Source organism: Thermobia domestica, chromosome 13 (genome assembly GCF_964235325.1).
Source record: "Thermobia domestica chromosome 13, izTheDome1.hap1.1, whole genome shotgun sequence".
NCBI lineage: Eukaryota > Metazoa > Arthropoda > Insecta > Zygentoma > Lepismatidae > Thermobia > Thermobia domestica.
Genome location: NC_137466.1, coordinates 116,287,362 through 116,305,875, shown reverse-complemented (window position 1 = coordinate 116,305,875; position 18,514 = coordinate 116,287,362). Strand labels below are relative to the sequence as shown.

General features: G+C 35.8%; 1 non-coding gene across 1 annotated transcript; it reads right to left on the bottom strand.

Moving 5' to 3' along the window:
• Window positions 1–15,503: 15,503 nt before the first annotated feature.
• Window positions 15,504–15,598, bottom strand: TRNAY-GUA (transfer RNA tyrosine (anticodon GUA)). The gene is made up of 2 exons: window positions 15,562–15,598; window positions 15,504–15,539 (listed from the first exon to the last, which is right to left on the bottom strand). It is a non-coding gene; the product is annotated as a tRNA-Tyr (tRNA).
• Between the last annotated feature and the right edge of the window lie 2,916 nt (window positions 15,599–18,514).

The window sequence follows — 18,514 nt, the reverse complement described above, 5'->3', positions numbered from 1 at the left end:
ACAGTTTCTACTCCTACCTAAACATTCAGAAACACAGTGCTTGCAGCCAAATAGTGGTGTGGTATTATGAAGTGTGTTGCTAACATTAGACAACTTCCTATAACAATATTTATGTGTACTATCTTAAAACTAGCAACTATAAATATCAACGGAATACAATCGCCAGTCAAACTTGAAGCTCTCAATGACTTTCTACTTAAATCTGAAATAGATGTAGCTTTTCTCCAAGAAGTTGGTCCAAAGATTGTAAACGTACATCCATCATATAATGTATATAATAATTGTACATATAATAGCCTTGGTACTGCAATTTTGGTTAAAAAAGGCATCCCGCTTACAAATGTAGAATTACATCCTAATGGTCGAATTATCAAAGGTCAGGTTAATGATATAACTCTAATCAATGTTTATGCGCCCAGTGGAAGCCATAATAGAAAAGAACGGAATAATTTTTATGCAAATGAGGTAGCGCCGTTTTTTAGTGGCCCAAATAATGTTATCTTTGGCGGAGATCATAATTCAAGTATAACTCACACAACAGAACCAACTTACCATTATTGCCCTACCTTAAATGAATTGGTAAAGAATTTGTCTTTGGTAGATGTGTGGGACTTCAAACACCCAGATTTAAGGGGGGACACATTTATTACAAAAACTTCGAGCTCAAGGATAGACAGGATTTATGTAAATGATAACTTCAAATCCCAGGTTGTTTCTGTATACCGATATCCCACGTGTTTCACTGATCATCTCTGTTTAATAATGGAAATTAAAATTAATGACCAGAAGATTGCTCGGGGACGGGGATATTATCACATGAATGAAAGTCTGCTCAATGATGAGTCATTTTGTCAGCTCTTTTCTAAAAAGTGGGCTTATTGGCTTAAACAAAAGAAGTGGTTTAAAACATATATTGACTGGTGGAATCAATACTGTAAGGACAAAATCCGAAGCTTTTGTAGGTGGTATTCCTCTGAAATTTATGCTGATAAGCGAAAACTTTATAATTTCTATTATAAATGTCTATTAGAGGCACAAACTGAAGCGATGACAAATCGCTCGGCCCTTATCTCTGTACGTAAATACAAAGCCAAATTATTACAATTCCATAAACAGAAAATGGAAGGGATTAGGTTACGTAGTAAAGTTCCAGGGTTTCCGGAAGAAGAACAATGCTCTCTTACACATGTGTTAACAGAAGCCAAACGTGGACGGAGGAAACTTATCACGTCACTCACAGATGCTCAAGGCTCCATTCAAACTACTCAGGACAATATTCGTAACACCCTGTATGATTATTACTACCAGTTATTTGGGGTCGCTGCTGCTACCGGCTGCGAAAATAAATTACTTGACAGTGTGCCTGCAGTGCTAAATGATGAAGACAATCAAATTTTATGTGCTCCGTTTCCTAAAAATGAAGTACAAAGAGCTGTAAATGCTGCAAAAAAAGGAAAATCTCCTGGGCCCGACTCTATCTCTGGCCGTTTATATGTTAAATTTTGGGATATAATGGGCGATACACTAACATTGATTGTAAATGAATGGTTCTTTGCTTCAGAGAATATCAAGCGCCCTAATCCAGCCGTCACGGTCTTTATCCCTAAAACTGTTCAACCATCTAATGTTAGCCATTATAGACCTATATCCCTTCTTAATACAGATATCAAAATTTTTAGTAGATGTATTAAAAACAGACTACAGGACTACATGGATAAGTTATTACAAAATTTGCAATATGTGGCTGTTAAACAGAAAACCATCTATCACCTTTTATTAACTATTCGAGATAGTATTACTATTTGTAATGATTGCGCTCTTAAAGCGGCTCTGATAAATTTAGATTTTAAAAACGCCTTTGATAATATTGAACACTCGTACTTATGGTCTGTTTTCAGAAAATTCGGTTTTAATGAACAATTTGTTACATGGATGAAATATTTTTATAAAGATGCTCATACGAAGTTAAATGTTAACGGTCACCTATCCAACAACATTCCCATCAAACGTTCAATAAGACAAGGTGATCCCCTTTCAATGTTGAGTTTTGCTATTAGCCTTGCTCCCCTGTTATATGCTATGAATGACCGCCTAACTGGTCTAAATATTATTACCCCTGCTATAAAAGTGGCTAGTTATGCAGATGATGTAACAGTTTTTGTCTCTTCAAAACTAGATTATTCTCTCATGATGGAATGTGTTCGTGAATATGAGGTAGCATCTGGGGCTAGATTAAATGTTTGTAAATCGCATATGTTAAACATAAACAATAGTATTGATTTTAATGATATAGATACCGTCCCTTAGGCCGACAGTATCAAAATTTTAGGAATTACCTTTTATTCAAACATAATGCACACTATTGATCATAACTATACGAATATTGTAAACACACTGCGTCATTCAGGTTATGTAAATCAATCCAGAAATCTATGTTTATATTCTAGAGCTAAATTTATAAATGTTTATCTCTTAAGCAAAATCTGGTATTTGGCAAATGTATTACCTATGCCTCAACTCATAGGAAAACAAATTCAAAGTTTATGTGGTTGGTTTCTATGGAAACATCAGGTCTTTCGTGTTAAATATGATGTAATGTGTTGTTTACATTCACAAGGTGGCATCGGTCTGTTCAATGTGCAAGAAAAAGCTGCAAGTTTGTATGTTACTCGCTCAATGACCTTGTACACAGACGAAGCGAATAGTGTAACACTACAACTGCTCACTTACGTATTAGCACGAACAGAGAGGAGTCTACCCCTGTGTATGGCTGACCTCCCTCAAAGCTGTAAGTACTTGGAAACTGTTTTGTGTGATTATATATATCTGTCGCAGCTTTTTGATTTTAAAACTTTAAGTAGTAAACAGCTGTATGTTTTTAAAATGACTAGATTATATGTCCCACCTAAAATTGTGTTAGATGAGTACTTGTGTAATTGGTCCAATATTTAGGCCAATATCAATGACTTGACCTTGTGTGTTGCCAGCAAATCTATCTGGTTTATGATTGTCCATAATGTTATTGATACTAAAGAAAAGAGAAACAAATATGGTTTTAGTCCTGATGCTCTTTGCAATAGATGTAACAATATAGATACGTTGATTCATAGAATCACGACATGTCTGGAATCCACAAAAATCAGGTCTCAGTTACGTCACTTTTTAGCCATTCTTACTCGTAGTTCGGAACGCAATATAAATATTAGCATAGTTTTAAGACCTGATTATCGTTTTTATCCCGTTAGTAAACAACATAGTGTCAATTGGTATATAGGAACGACCGTCAAATATATTTTTAATTCCCACTTAGAAGCAGGGGGAGCCTTCTATGTACAGTATTTACAAAAAGAATACTCCAAATTAGCAAAGGATGTACGTAATAAGCTATTTGCAAATTTTATAGCCAACTCATTGTTCTAGTAACTTCCTTTCTTTGTGCCAAAAGCCTAACCACTTCAATGTAATTAATTCTTGAGTTACAATAAATTTTCTTAAAAAAAAAAGTTGGTAGAGCGGTGGACTGTAATTGGCTTTGAAATAAGGCAGTTATCCATAGGTCGCTGGTTCAAATCCGGCCCGGAGGAGCTCACTTTTAAACTTTTCTAAATTCGTGAGTAGAAATATTAGTAGGGCAATCCAAAAGCATAATAGCAATTTAGACATATGGTTCGTACCTTAAACATGATTATGGTTGTCTAAGGGTCCAGAAGGTGCTAATTTTAATAACATAATAAAGCATAATTTTGGAAAATAAAGGATAATTTAAAATATATAGCACAATTCTAGGAAAATTCTATTAGAACAATTCCTTGAAAATTCTGTTTAACTGCAAGTTTAACATACTGCATTAATATTTTTTAAACCAATATTTACAATGCAAAATCATTCAGAACATAAAAATGCAACAATCAAAAGTTTATTTTATTTCTGTAAATTTTTCGGTGTAATCCTTTGATGTGGAGAAAAGAAAAAAGGAAACGTAGAAAACTTTCCACCAACAATGAATAGTACACAGGAACTCCACACTGTATTTTTATGTGAACCACCTGAACTTGGGCACTTTCTGTACTTTTTGGCGACATTTTTACTTTCCCTTTCTGTATATATGCACATCTAAGACACATAAAAGTGGTAGAAAAAATTGACTCGAGTAAGGCATATCTTTTTACAGTGCAATAAGTAGAAAATAAATTAAATATGAAAGAAACTAGTTACATAAAATATTAATAAATAGATCAAGATATTAGAATATTAAAGGTATAGTAAATATTATACATTATACACGATTAATGTAAAACAATGATTTAAATTAACAATAAAGCATAATAAAGCATAATTTTTAAAAAAAAATAAAGCATACTTAAACAAAAAATAAAGTATAATGTGGGTGTCTCTAATTATTAGTATAATTCTATTCGCGTTATATGGGATCAAATGCTCGAATTATTTCCATCGATGGAGCAGAATATTTCTGTAGATATTTCAATTGTTCACCTAATACATGTTAAGAATTCTCACTACAAGAGCAAAGAAGTTTCTTCTACGTGCGACATCCGTGTTTGATCCCCGTGTAGCTCATGTGGTTTGAATCCCGCAGTGTTTGTGTGTACCGTTATTAGATATCCAACAAATATAACCAGATCCTGGGGTGCTCAAGGAAACTTTGGAGGGGTCATCCCCCTCCATGCTTCATAGATGCTTCCCTAATATATCCATACGATACGTTCGAATTTTGTGCGAACTCAAAGGAATTATGTATGAAAGATACAGAAGAGGGAACTCAAAATATTGACCACAGTAACGCTTTGACGCAATTCCTAGTAATGAATAAATAAAACAATTACCATGCTGAACACATATAATTAATTCTGGGAATAATTGGAATAAAGTGTGAGATTTTACGATAGGCAACCCATTTAACAATTTCACTTCTTAGAAAAAAATACTTAATGGTAATTTCAATAATATCAAAAACTAAACTTAAGCCATTCATAAAAATGTTAATAGTTATTTAACTGCTTTAGTACAAATTCTTTACTACTAAAAATTTATTCATTAATAAGTAAACTAATCCTAAATGAATAAATGAAATTTGCTAGAGGGTGGATACGATGAGGAGATTGTATGATTTATTGTACTGACAAAATCTCTGGTTTTGAGGACTAACGTTATCTAGTCAGAAAAATGTAATATATAGCACTTAGGTCAAATAAACTGAAATCAAGAATCGAACCCGGATTCCCACCAAAAGCTTTATTTGGGGAGAGCAAGGGCAATTTGAAAAAAAAAATACATGATTTTTTCATAAATTTCTTACAAACGTGTGGTATTATTAAAATACGCCCCCTCCAGCAAAATCTAAAATGACGCTACTGATCCCCACATTCAAAACTATCGGGTTTCCCATTTTGCAGAGTGAGTGCTTGTAAATCGTTAGGCAATTACAATCTCCCATATATACATTCCCACAGTCTGCAATCTTACAAGGACATGAAAGTAACTTCCTCTGGTAGCTCAGTAGCCCAGTTCGGTCTGTGCAGTCGCGGTGTGCACATCGCTCGTCTGCTGTGTGCTTGTAAGCTGTGTGCAGTTGCGAACGCTTCGTTTTTGTTCCTCGTGTTTTGCACATTTGTGTGTGGTATTGGACTGTGAACGTCTTTATTACGACCCAGTGCTATTCTTTTGGTCTTTTGATAACGGTTTTTCGACATGGTTAGTTTACGAGTGAATACTATACGAATTAATTTTCGTCCTGTCAGTAATCGTCCCACGTCGATTAAACTCCATGAGTGGATTGCTTCAACCTTCAAATTATCCCCGGACCAGGTTATCTCAATAGAAATGGACTTCAACACGAAAATATTGTATATTAAACTCTTAAACCAGATTACTTATGAGCAAATACTACGTGATTCACAAGGTAAAGTTGTGTACAAAGATGATGACAGTGAATTTGTTCTGGACCTTGATTCTGCTAGTAATATGTCGCAATTAGTTAAACTACACGTATGTCCTAGTGAACTAGATAATGCAAAAATCATCAGTGTGCTTTCTAAGTACGGCGAGGTGCAACATATTGAAGACGAATACTATGATGCAGGTCACATTTATAAAACTCGTACTGGCAGGAAGTTGATACGCATGAACATTAAGCATTCCATACCTTCCTATGTGACAATCGCAGGTTTACGATTGTGGGTCACATATAATGGTCAAATCAAGACATGCAGTTTCTGTGATAGTCCTCTACATTTTTTCCAAGATTGTGATAAGCGTCGCTCTAGCACCCTTCCCCTATCCTCTCGTCCCGTACTCCGATCTTCCCCTTTGTCACGCCCTGCTCCTGTTAATCTTCCTTCCGCAACGCCCACACCAGAATTACTTAATTTCAACACCTTCCCACTTTTGACCTCGCCTCGTGACATTCCTGCTGTCAAATCGCCCGATCCTCCCGTGCACCTTTCTTGTGATTCCAGGATGCATACAGCTCCGTCGACTTCTGATACTATGGATTCTGCCAACGGCACAGTGAATATTGAAGAGGCCCCTCCCATTAGTGATGACCATATTGTTGAGCCTCCACAGGAACCTGATACAGGTTTATGTTCACTTTCTGACCAACGTGTTCTCAACAGTGATGACGTTCCCTCTGTGCACCGCCAATCTGATGTGTCAACTCTCACCTCTCTGTCCCCTTCTGGTGCCCCACCTAGTGTCAACGCCCCACCTACTAGTGATAGTGTTTTGCCCAGTGATGTGGTTGTTTCTACTGCTAGTAACCTTAGTGCAAGTGAAAATGTGTTTTTGTCCCAAGAAAAAGAAAACTGAAAGTGGCGACAGTGATTTTTCTTTGAAGTTAATAAAGTCTCAAGATAGTTATATTGTAGAGTCCGCTCGTACCCGTTCAAAATCTCGTCCTAGGAAAGGGATTGACAGTGCATCGGATCTTTCGTAATATCCCTTCTCTCTCTAATGTCCTCTTCTTTCTCCTTTCTACAATTTTTTTTTCTTTGGTGGATCCAAATGTATAGTTTTCGTATCGCCACTCTAAACTTAAACGGTTTAAGTTCCTTGGTTAAGCAACATGCTTTGAGTGATTTCATCCGTAAAGCAGAGATAGATATCCTCTTCACACAGGAAGTGTCTTTGCCTGAATTTTCCAACCTCTTTACTCACTCCTGGTGCTCTAATTTTAATCCCCAAGGCTTAGGGACTGCAATTATATATAGAAGTGATATAGACTTTCTTGAACATCCTACTCCTCTGACTGATAGACTTACTGTGGGCCAACTACGGACTATACGGTTATGTAACAGTTATGCTCCTGCTGGGAACTCTCAAACTAAGGCACGAAACAATTTCTTCGAAACTGATCTCATGCAGGCGTTATATAATGGGTCCAACCCCTGTATCCTCGCTGGAGACTTCAATGCAGTACTTTCAGAGATAGATGCCCAGCCTCATTACCCCTTCTCACCTTCCCTCCACAAAGTGATTGAAACATATGACCTCGTCGATGTGTGGCGTTTCTATTTTCCCAGCGTTCCGGGTCATACTTTTTGGACATCGCATTCATCCTCGAGACTTGATCAAATTTACGTCAGCCGCATCTTATTGCCTTACGTCAAGGACATCAAAATTGAACCTGTGATTTTTAGTGATCATTATTGTGTCGTTATGACTATCAATTTACCTGTAACAAAATTCCTTAAAAGTAATTCATTGTGGTATTTTAATACGTCGATCCTCGCTGAAGCGGACTATCAATCTGTCATCCGTGCTGAGTGGGCATCCTTAATGGAGGAGAAACGCAGCTATAAAGGTACTTTTATGAACTTTTGGGAGAAACGTGTAAAACCTGTGTTTCGTTTTGTTAGTAAACAATACAGTATTGATCGTCATCAGGCCTTCTGTGAACAGTATGCATATTATTCTAAGCTTTTACGGGACTATGTGAAGGCGCAGGCTCAAGGAGAATCTGTTCGGCCTCAAATTCATCAAATCAAGGCTTTTCTTCTCTCTATGCATCGCCGACGTATGTACGGCCATATTGTTCGTAGCAAGATTCCTTCGACTGATTCCACAGAATCTGTTAGTACTGTCCACGTACAGCGAGAACGTAGTAGAGGTAAACAACAGCTGATTTCGCATCTTAAAGACCCCGATGGACATTTATATGAGGGACCTCACGTGACTGCATATCTTATAGAACATTTTAAACATCTCTATGCCACGCCTTCTTTGTTTGTCAGTGATGATACTCTTTTTGAACACATACCAGCTACCTTAACCGATGGTGACAGGGAGCGTCTTAGCCAGCCCTTCACGGTAGACGAGGTCATGACCTCCATTAAACTTGGTAAGCGAGGCAAATCCACTGGTGTCGACTCCTTGCCCGTGGAATTCTATGTCACTTTTATTGACATCCTTGCTCCCTTTCTCACTGACCTTTTTAACGAGTATCGTGATAGCGGCATTTTAGGAACCTCCTTACGAACGGGTATCACTGTGTTGGTTCCCAAACATGCAAACGCCCATGACGTTGATGCCCTTCGACCTCTCAGCTTACTGTGTACGGACCTCAAAATTTTGACCCGTTGCCTCACTCTGCGAATGAAAACATACATTGAAGATCTCTTAAGCCCCTGTCAATATGGCCATGGACAGACTCGCCGTATGTATGAAGCGCTATCCAATCTTCGAGATTTTATAGCATATTATGAGTGTAGAACTGATCATACAGTGGCTATTCTTTCAACGGACTACTCTAAGGCTTTTGATAGAATTCAGCATCAATATTTGTTTAATGTGTTAACTCGCTTTGGTTTTGGTGACAAATTTATCTCTATGATTAAAGGTGTCTATTCTCAGAGAATCACTAAGATGAAGATTAATGGTGGCTTAAGTGTAGCGATTCCTTTTAATAACGGAATCCTTCAAGGCGATAGCATGTCCAGTATTTTATTTAGTTTATCTCTGGCTCCTTTGTTATTTTCTGTTCAATCTCTTTTACCAGGGGTCCCTGTATATAATACTAAAATTGTTGCACAAAGCTATGTCGACGACACACATTACTTCGTGAACAGCCCTGTAGAAATTCAACATATTCTGTATTTACTAACCAAGTATCAAAGAATATCTGGTGCAAAATTAAATGACAGTAAAACGAAAATTATGTGTTTAAATGACAATTGTATTCAAGAGTATGGGGTTTATTTTGCGGTTGTCGACTCTCTTAAAATACTAGGAATTGAATGGTTTTCTAATACCACACGTACCATTACTACTAACTTTGCCCACGTTGCTGCAAAAATTAAAAATATTCTTTATTTTCATAAACATCGTCATTTTAGTTTATTAGGCAGAATGTTGTTTCTTAAACAGACTGGGTATAGCGTACTCTGGCACCTTGCCCAGATTTATCCCCTCCCCCACAATATCGCCCGCTCCTTACATAGTTCTGCGTTGTTTTTCCTTTGGCACGGCAAATTATTACGTGTGTCTTCCACTCAGTTACGTTTGCTTCCCAAGGACGGGGGCATTGGCTTTCTAGATGTAAACATTCAAGCCAAAGCTCTCTTGTTACATCGCAGCTGTCAGGTCGCGTGTTCTACTCACAGCACTGTCTCTGCAGCGGTGTTTGCAGCGTGTTTTGCCTGTATTGACCTTGAGGGACCTATCAATGCCTTCCCGTGGAGTTGGAAATATCCTCACCTGAAAGACGTCATAATAGACATGGCTTATGCACTTTTGACAAAATGTGAAATAGAATGCATGTCTGTTAAGGACTTGTATTGGTACTATTTAAACATTCATCCCGCAGTTACACCACATATAATAGTCAAGCAACCCTCTCATAACTGGTCTCGTATCTGGTGTAATGTTCATGCTAAATTTCTGAACTATACCCACAAATCTCTTTGGTATGTTATTGTTAATAACGCATATGAAACAAAAGAACGTTTGTATCACTTAAACATTGGTGCTGATAACTTGTGTAATGTTTGCCAACAACCTGACTCTCTTAGTCATAGATTCGAAACTTGCTCCTCAGTCACTAGTATTTGGCAGCAGTTGTGTGTACTTTTAAGCAAAATATGCCGTCTTCCTCCTTCCTCTTTTCGTGCCACTGCTTTAATACTTTACCCAGATTTTAATTACTACCCTGTTACAAAGAATAATACTGTTATTTGGTTTGTGGCACACACTATTGTCTATTTGTTAACCACCCCCGGACCTTATCACCCTGATCTTTACCTTGCTTTCCTAAAATCCGCTGCTACCAGCATTTCTATTGCTCGTAAGCGGAAATATTATGCTAATTTTTTAACAGTCTTAACTTAATCGTCTGGTCTTTTGTATATACTATCAATATGTATTGGTGAGGTTTTTTTTTAATGTTAAACCTTCCTGTGATCTTTATGTACTACTAAGCATGTAAATAAAAGTTTAAAAAAAAAAGTTGGTAGAGCGGTGGACTGTAGTTGGTTTGTTCATAATGCAGTTATCCATAGGTCGCTGGTTCAAATCCGGCCCGGAGGAATCATTTTTCACACTTTTTTCTAACTTCTAAATTCGTGAGTTGAAATATTATTAGAATATGTAGTACAATTCTATTCGTGTTATATGGTATCAAATGTTCAGATCAGCTCCATCAATGATGCGGAGTATTCCTTCTAGATATTTCAGCTGCTTACTTCACATAGATTAAAAGTTGTCATTATGAATGCTAAGAAGTTTCTTAAACGCAGGATTAACGCTCTTCGACCTCCGTGGAACTCATGTGGTTTCGATCCTACATTAAGTTTTATATCCATTTCTCACATGGGCTCCAGGTTGAAAAGAGATCTAAAATTTCAAAGTTATCAATCAACCTTCAGCTAAAATTATATTTTATTTAATACCATGTTTCAGCTGTTCAATTTAATTTAAATGACGACATTCCGCGTATTGACTAGATTATGTTTCAATAATGATGATAACGTATCGTTGCATGAGAACCATTCGTTATCATCATTTAATTTTCGTAGGTACAGGCGAGAGGACAAAAATATTATTTTCTTAGAAAGATATGTTTTTAATAAGATGGTAATTGAGATACATTGCAACAGATGATCGACAAGGAGAACAGATGGCGTTACGTTCCATTTACACCTAGCTAAGTGCGCCTACTAAAAATTTACATGGCAAGCATTTATAAACAAATTAAGACTGTTATTTAAACTAGTTGCTCCCCACAAACCTTAGGCTCGCTGTAAACTAGAGGTTTAAATCATGCTTAATTAAAAGGTCTAATTGTTTAAGAAATGCTTTAACAAATTTATTTATTTATTTTTCAGTATGTCCACTAACCAACTCCATACTGTGATGCCAATGCATGGAAAAATTCCATTTCGTGGGATTTTTTGACATGAATTTTTTTGACGGATTTTTGGACATGGAAGGGGATAACAGAAATTTTCGTCGAAATCGACAGCAAATATGGAATTTTTCACTATATGTATAATCTACGCAAAAAAAAAAAAAAAAATCTCTACGAGTGTAAATTAAGACAGAGGTAATAATCAGTTAGTGTGTCAGTTTCGTCAACGCTTAGTCTGAAGTCTTTTCATTGTTATCGGTAAACACCATGCTAGCGAGGAATGACTTAATCATATATGCTTCTTGATAATTGAAAGTACCAAGAAACGAGACTCGTGCTCTGCTTTCTGAGGAAAGAATAAAACAAAACATTGAATGAAGGAAAGAAATGAAGCAAAATATCAGAGATAAACAGTTAATTTCCAAACGTTCTGCAAGAAATGTATGGAAAACAAAGCTCTTGTAGTATCACTCGGCTCACTATAAGCTGATGGTAGAAAGATGTGATAGCGTTACTGCATTTCTGATAGCATAACAAAGTATACTTGTTCTCGATTAACAAAAGTTGTTATTCACAAATTATTTTATAAACGTAGAAGATCGAAATTTGTTCATCATACATCTTGAAATTTAAAAAAGTAACACATGTCACATACAAGTTTTATTTCTGTGTTATTATTATTATTATTATTATTATTATTATTATTATTATTATTATTATTATTATTATTAATGTTATTATTATTATTAACAACAACAATAATAGTATACAATGTGGGTGGTTCTGTTGCAAAATTGGACTTTTATCTTTTGGAAATGGGACTTTATAGTGTTTCCGGTTGGCATTACTGACTCCATATCATATTTCCGTAATTATTCAAAGATTTCCTTATACATAACATTGCGTTGATTCAAATCATTAAGTAGCAGGCATTGTACAGTCAGCGACAAAAGTTCTTTCCGTTTGATAAAATTTATTTTGGGAATAATGGTGGAACGTATACAATTTCACCAAATTTCAGGGCTGGAACGTACAGAAAATTACGTTCTCTTTAATTTACTGAAGACTGTACTCAAATTGTCCTTCCGTTTTGAAGTTATTTACGTAATAATTTCATCAAACGGAAAGAATTTTTGTCGCTGACTGTACCTAGCGTTATCTAGTGCTAGCAAGTAGTCATATCGCAGATAGCGTTAGCTATTAGCGCGACTGTTAACAATTAGGAATTAGCGTTTTGCGCATGCAAATAATAAGGATTTTTTTTCATAAGCAGAGATACTACTGTAGAATCTTGTGTAGAGTACACTCAATTTCATATCGACATTTTCACTGTAAGATCCTCTCTTCTCTAAATATATTATTCTGTGTATATATTTAAGTCAATTCCATATATTTTTCCAAGAATATCAGAAATACATCATAGTATGCCATAATATTTTAGTAATACAGTTCCTAGAATGTTACTTAAGTTGAGCAGGCATGTTTTTGTATAAATTTCAACGTAATATATTTCAAAATATTAGATCAGAGTTGTCCAAATAGTGGCCTGCCAAGCATGAACGAAAAATGTAAATGTAATAAAGCAAACCACGTATATTAAATACCAGAAATACCAGACGTGATATAGAAACCATGGAGATTGGCCCCCTAGAAACTTTTCTGCTGCGCCCCTGTCGCGAAGCCACTTATTGCATCAGCTTTCAACATTTGATTTAATTTTAGTTTAGAATATTTTCATTTGCATTTATTACTTTCTATTCATTTAAATATGTATTACACCTACACGACAATGGAGTCGGCAATGTAACTACAGACATTAACGGATCTAGAAGGAACATTTGATGGGGGCGGATCAACTCCTGGAAGATAGGTGTAGGCTCGAAATACAGAATTTTACTTTCAAACAGTTGTGCAATATTAATCATTGTAAAGCCTTACCTCTTCAAACACGTGTGTCTTTTGCAAATTAATTGAGAAGGAAACATGTGGCTCTATATATATCACAAAACCAATTGAACTTAGAAGAAAAACAGTAGCCTTTTGCACCCCGAGCGCCCTTTCCCGTGGATTCGCCACGGACTAAAGTCGAAACCTGTGCTTTAAGAACCAGATTCATAATCCGGTGTTCATTACAGTGATAACATGAATGCATTAAGTCCTATAATGTTTAAAGTTGTGAACTGTGGCTTTTTTTGTATTTATTTATTCCAGTGGCGGATCTAGCCCGGGGCCAGGGGTGCTTAGGCCCCCCAGTTTTTCGAGTAATTAATGTAATTTAAGGTATTGTATATATTTTTCAAAGTTTATAGTAAACTCATGGTACACCTACCATAGTGTGGGTTCTGACTGACCTTCTAGATACGGGTCTGATTTACTCATTGGGTTCTCAGTACTTGTCATTCCAGTGGCTGATTCTCCGTTGTAGTGAGGTGTATGTCGTGCGATAAGCATTCTGTAAGTGTTAATTTTGGTCTGTTGTCAGTACTTCGCAGTAGTGAAATACCAGAAAAACAAAATAGAAAATTAAAATCGGGTAGAAAAATAAATCAAGAATGGTGGATAAATACTGCTATTTTTCCATACTAAATCACATAAGTAAACTGGAATGTTTAATGTAGATGTAAATTGTGCCTGTGCAAAAAGGATATAATCTGAAGACATTATTCAACCGTACATTAAAACAAATACTCGTACAATAAATATAAGACGGGACTCAATAAGTGTTGACAGAAAATTAGAAAAATGAAACGAAAGAAACAGCAAACAAATATTTAATAAAGTTAACACGGTTCAAAAGTGTAGTCATTATAATGAAGAAATGCGCAGTATAAATGAAAAATACTTTGGATAACACAAAAATCCAATTTTGTTTCCATTTTGCAAGGGTAGTGCTTGCATCACGTTACCCTTACAATCGGATGAAATTCTGTTAATCCTCGCCACGATTCTTATATCATGGTAAACCGAACAAAACCTAATCTAACATAAATTAAAGTAACCTAACCTAAGTAACCTGAATCTATGCTAACCTAATCTACCCTAATCTAACCTACGCGGTGGTTAATTAGCTGAAGGGGGTTAACAGACTTTCTGCCCCATAGTCTCTCGTACATGTACTTTGACGATCTACAATCTTACAAGCAAAGTGTTAAGTTGGTAGCTGAGTTGGATGCCGGTGGATGTATCCGAGCAGTCTGAAACGTTAGGCTGACGATCGTGAAGTGAAAGCCAGTGGGGATTCGAGCTCCCCATCTGTAGTACCATGCATCGAATTTTAATTATCCTCTATGTTTCTGTGTTCATGTCCCGGTCGAGTCCAATAGTCTTGAGCAGTTGTTGAACGAAAAACTGAGAATTAAAAAAGTTAGAAACAAAAATTGTTAGGGCGGTGGATGGAGTTGACTGTACAACAAAGCACTTATACAGAAGTTGGTTCAAAACTAGACCGGAAAAAATCACTTCTCTAGTTTTATAACTATTAAGCTGTTGAATTTCTTAACTGATGATATTAAACGTCAATTATTTTTTAGTACCATAATGGTGAGAACATATATACGGATTAATCTTGACGAAAATATATTTTAGGTCTAGTAAATAAACCATATATGCGAGCAAGTGTGAGAAAAGGCGAATTATTTTGTCACACTATCATTCTCTAGAAAGAAGCATTGAGAAATTACATGGACATTACGTCAGAGTGAAATTCCTTTACGTGAGTATCAACCAAGATATTCCATTCCCAGGACTAACACATGTTTTCAGTATGGTAACTTTGTTTATTTACTAATTACTAGGAAATGCCCCGGTGTTACAGTGGGGGATATTTTGATTTTTTTCTTCTGCATTTTTCATATCCTATTCCTCTGAGATCGCAAAAAATTCAAACGTATCGTATGGATATTACCTATGTGAGCTCCACAGGGGATCAAAAGCGGATGTAACACGTAAAAGAAGCTCCTGAGCTCATGTAGTGACAATCCCTAATCTCTATTAGGGAACAGTCGAAATGTTTAGAAGAAATGCTCTGCATTATCGATGGAGATAATTCGAGCATTTGATCCCATATAATGCGATAGAATTATACATATAATAATAATATTTCTACTCACGAATTTAGAAGTTAAAAAGTGTAAAAATAAATTCCTCCGGGCCGGATTTGAACCAGCGACCTATGGATAACTGCTTTAATGCAAAGCCAACTACAGTCCACCGCTCTACCAACTGAGCTACCAGAGGATGCTTTGCGTCCTGTAAGATTACAGACTATTTGAATGTATATACGGGAGATTGTAATTACTTAACGTTTTACGAGCACTCCCTTTGCAAAATTGTAAACATGGCTGCTTCGATGTGGGGATCAGGAGCATAATTTCAGATCTTGCTAGAGGCAGGTGTAAAAGTGGATCTGAAAATTTAGAGGAGCTTATGACGTCAACTTGTCCCATGCCTATCTTTGCCCATTGTTATTTTTTTTAAAGGTGGGGTGACGCCACAGATATTGTTTGGAAGTTGAGAGATGACGTTCACGGCGTACCCCCTCACTTTTACTGCTGGATAGAGGGATTAAGATCGTCCACTGAAGAGTTTTATGTATTACGTATTTTATTAGTATTTTAACAGGAAGTTTATTTAAAAGTACGTTTCTCAAATTGCCTCTGCCACAAAGTGCATGAAACGATTATACAACGCATCGACGTGCAACAGTTTAACCCCTGACGTCATTTTCTATTTCATTCCAGTTGACCAAGATAAAATCAATGAAGTAACACATGGTAAACATAGAAGTAGTACATGTCCAGTTATCTTAACTTTAAACAAGAACGTAAATGTGAATATTTACGACATAACATAAAATTTTCAATTATAGCTGATGGAGTAGAGAGATCAGAGCAGAAGACTAGTTCTTAGTATGATACTCAGGTGATCATCTAAACATTTGTTTAGAAGACAATAATAATGAATTACTTCTCTAAAAAACTATTTTCCTTTTCATTTGGTACATTTTATTTTAAAAAAGTGTGGATTTTAAAGTTTTCTAATGGTTATTATTATTTACTTTTACTTTTAGGTCCTTATTCAGTATCTTAAGTTGTATTGTATAAATATAAGGCTCCTCTCATCACGGAAACCAAAATGCCTAAACTTGTTGAAGTCAACAAAACGCCTAATCATCTGCAACCAACAAAACTTCTGTATCGAATTGGGTTGTATAAACTGTAGGCGCTCAATAAATATTTCTAATAATTAATTTTACAATGAAACTTACAGCGAAAGTTACAGTGAGAATCATGTGAATATATTGTAATGTTATCACATTTACGTATCTCTACGTAATTTTAGATGGTTTTTAGTATGGAAGTTCATGGTATTTAAGGTGCGAGATTTCAGTCTAGCAAATAAGCGAAAATGTAACTAACGTACTAAAAGGACTTAAATTAGAAAAGAGATTTAAAAAAAGCAAATACAAGAATTGAGAAAATAACATTCAATAATTTAAGTAACTCTCATATCTCACCAAGAGAGATTCTGCAAGGGAAGATAAGAAAGAAAAGAAAACTGGAGATTGGATATATATATATTAGGGATGCCAAAATTTTCCGGAATTGGAAATTTCACTTTCTGGATTTCGGAAAAATTGCGGAATTCAGAAAAATGCCTGAATTGGCCATCCCTAATATAATACTTTCAAATACACAGCCAGAGAATAAGTTCTACTCTGATGTAACAACTTAGTATCAATACAAAAATGACTAACTCTTTATAATTTTTGAAAAAATCACAATTGTTTGTTTATAAATCAGTAGATTATTAATCATGAGCAACTTAATTCATTGAAAACCTCTCCCTCTTAAATATTGAGGAATATTCTACTATCACTACATGCAGTGGTGTATTTAGGATTTTGTTTTGGGGAGGCTGTGCACAACATGTGAATAAGCACTTATATTTTTCTTTTTGGGTGCCGACAAATTTTAATGGAGATTTTGCTTATAATAAATTTATTTCGGCGGAGGCTTGAGCCCGATAGCCACCCCCTAAATACACCACTGACCACATGTAATTATGTACAGTAGATATAATTAAAGATTGTCCGATGTACAAAATTGTGTTTTATGAGTATGATTTGAATGCCTAAATAGAATTTTCCATAAAATAAGCAAAAATCATGCAATTATTTTTAAGGAATCAAAAGTTAAATTCAGAAAGCACTTTTATAGATTTTCCTTTGGAAAAGAGTAATTTTATGTTTTGTAATCTTAACCAAAATACGAATGATTGAAACAAATGATTAGACAATAAAGATTTACTGAAATAACCATTACAAGTGTGAACTTTCGGTGGTGAAGGAGAGGAAAAACATGCCTCACTTCAACAAATATTTATTATAAGTACACATTGTAGTTACTTAACTTTTTACTTCGAATTAACGCTTAACAGGTTTGTTCCGTGCACTTACTCCTATTTCTTTTTCAAATTGCATTTTTTGGGAAGAGGAAGAAAACTTGACTAACTCCGAACCTTAACCTTGTGGTGAACATAAGAAAATATAGTATAGAGTATAGAGTATATATATGAGAGATGTGTTAGAAGAGCAATGACGCTGGCAACACTGTGCATGAACCAGCTAGTTCGAGGCTAAGCGTTAGCGTACGCGCCTTTGGAGTGAGAGAACCGGCTTCGATTCCCGGCCTGAGCCCATGTGGTTCAGATTTCACGTTAATCAGTAGGTCAACCTCTCATATAGCCTCGCTGCTGAAAGGGACGTTAAACTCAAAACCAATTCAACTCAGCTATGCACTTTCGGTGTATTTGGTTGGTCAATAATCATTTATCTTCTACGGTGAAGAGAAGATAAATCCGATTTATTCGAGATATAAGAGAAACTCCATATCTTATAGGTGAACTACATTCTACGATAACGGCGAGCAATGTGACCCGTTTCTTCTAGAAAATGAAAACTTAGAAAGCAACCATAAAAAGGCAAATGTGATCAATGGTTAAAATGAACGGCATTTATTTACGTTTTCTTGTAAAAATGGTCACATATGGCATTTTGTCACCAGCTTCCCATCTTTAATAATGATTTATGACTGGTAACGAAAGTGTCTGAATATATGTTTTAAGAGCATGACTTAAAATATTGTAGTTGCA